The following is a 1,845-nucleotide window of genomic DNA, read 5'->3' as shown; positions in this document are numbered from 1 at the left end:
GCCTGCTCCCCGCGCCCCAGAACCCGCCCTCTGCCTGGTCCGCGGCACACACTCACCAACCACTCGGGAAGGATGGTGGGCGCCGGCCCTCGGTGACTTCTATCCCACGCGCCCGCGCCAGCCCCTGCCCCTCCCGCTGCTCCGTGCGTGGAGGCGAATTCCCCGAATCTGCAGGCCCAGGGTGGGGCTTATTTGTCGCTTCTCTAAGTGGAAAACAACGTGGACTTAATGGGGAAAAGCTGTGCCTGGTCCAGGACCCAGACACAGGCCGGCGCAAGCGAGCCCACGGCGAGTCTGTGCCCCACCACCCAGAGGTGCCGGCTGCCAGCAGCCAGGTGGGTGGCCTCCGGGTCCTGTGTGTGCATGTATGTGCCTGTGTGTGTGTGTGTGTGTGTGTGTGCGCGCACGCGTGTTTGCAGCCTGTGCTTTCGCTCGTCGCCACTTGTGAACGCCTCTCTGCGTCCCTAAACCGTCATCTGTCTGCAGAGGCCAAGGAGGGGGCTGCTGGCAAGGGAGACCCCCTCCCGGCATCATTTGCTTGTTTATTGAGGTGCGTGTCCTGGTTCGCACCAGCCGGGACGCACCAGCCGGGACGCAGCGGGAGCATTCGCCTCCCTAGTTTGTGTAATTAGACTGTTCGTCGGGAGGCAGAGGGGGCTGGTGGCCGTGGCTCACGGGGCCGTGGGCTGCGCCTCTTTCTGAGCACCCAATTTTCTGAGCGCAGGGAAGAGGCGCATTTGAAGGAAAGACGGCCAAGTGGGCACACCAGGATTCCGTGTCCCCCGGACACTTAGTCCTGTGCCCTGTGTCACTCAGCCCCCCCTGCCCCCGTCCATCCAGCCACCCCGCCCTGAGGGAGGCCACAGCTAAATGTGTGGGCTCCCCGGCCCCCTGGGACGACGGTGCTGCTGGGGAATGGCCGGGAGGTGGGAGTGGAGGTCCACCAGAGGCGAAAGCCAGCCGCCAGCGCCGGGGCCGCGGGAACTGAGGCCCCGTTCGAGTTCAGGAGGAGCACCTGGTCCGAGGGGCTGGGCGAGGAAGCAACACTCACAGACGCCTGTACCGGAGGCAGGAGAGGGGCCTTCCCGGAGGAGGTGGCGTCGGGCTGGAGCCTGAAGAGCACCTTGATGGAGGGGACCTGGACTGGTGTTGGGGACTTCGAGTAGCTCCAGACGCCCAAGTGAAGGACACATGTGCAGGGGAGGGGGGGCCGGCAGGGCCGGAGGGGAGGCGGGAGCCGGGGTTAGACGGTCCCTTTATTTCCATGTGACCCTTGGAAGCCAAGGGTGGGGTTCGGATCTGCAGCTGTGGACACTGCCCCTCGTGAGCGGTGGAGAGACGCGAGGCGGGAGGCAGCCAAGAGCCAAGAGAGGCGGCGACAGGCCGAGGGGGAGAGGACGAGACCTTCCAGCGCGGGGGAGGGGGGGGGGACGGGTCAGAGGTGCGGGCACGAAAGGCCGGGTCTGCATGGCTCCCCGATCTCCGGCCTGGGCCCCGTGTCATCGGCACCGTCTTCCACCAGCTGAAAGCCACAGGGGCAGCGGGTCCGGTGGGCGCTGGGTCCAGGGTCTACACGGAGCCGAGAGACGTTCGGAAGGTGGTTGGGGACCTGGTTCTGGCCCAGAGCCGCCAGCAGGACTTTCTGCAGAGAGAGTGCCCCCGCCCCCCCGCCGGCGTCCACTCTGTGCTCCGTCTTTGTCTTGTTTATTTTGACTAAGTTAGCGGCCCCGGGGGCCCGTGGCTACCGTTTGGAGAGCAGACAGGCCGGGTGGGGACCGAGCCTGGGAGCTTTCAGCTGCCGCCACCGTGAGGGAGTGACAGGCAGCCGGTAGTGGGGGCGGCGGT

At 66.4% G+C, this 1,845-nt stretch overlaps 1 protein-coding gene across 3 annotated transcripts in view; it reads left to right on the top strand.

The window, feature by feature from the left end:
• Positions 1 to 1,845, top strand: part of C1QTNF1 (C1q and tumor necrosis factor related protein 1) — a 26,585-nt gene that overhangs the window by 4,910 nt on the left and 19,830 nt on the right. Inside the window, exon 1 of one of the 3 annotated variants that reach the window (XM_014531844.1) lies at positions 231 to 335. The exons of the other annotated variants lie outside the window; for them this stretch is intronic. The gene's annotated coding sequence lies outside the window, so the exon portion shown is untranslated. Of the gene's footprint in view, positions 1 to 230; positions 336 to 1,845 lie in introns of those variants that run through there. 3 annotated transcript variants of the gene reach the window in all.

The sequence above is a fragment of the Myotis brandtii genome, unplaced genomic scaffold, assembly GCF_000412655.1.
Source record: "Myotis brandtii unplaced genomic scaffold, ASM41265v1 scaffold825, whole genome shotgun sequence".
Lineage (NCBI taxonomy): Eukaryota > Metazoa > Chordata > Mammalia > Chiroptera > Vespertilionidae > Myotis > Myotis brandtii.
The sequence above is the reverse complement of the archived record's forward strand: the minus strand, read 5'-3'. Positions and strand labels throughout refer to the sequence as shown.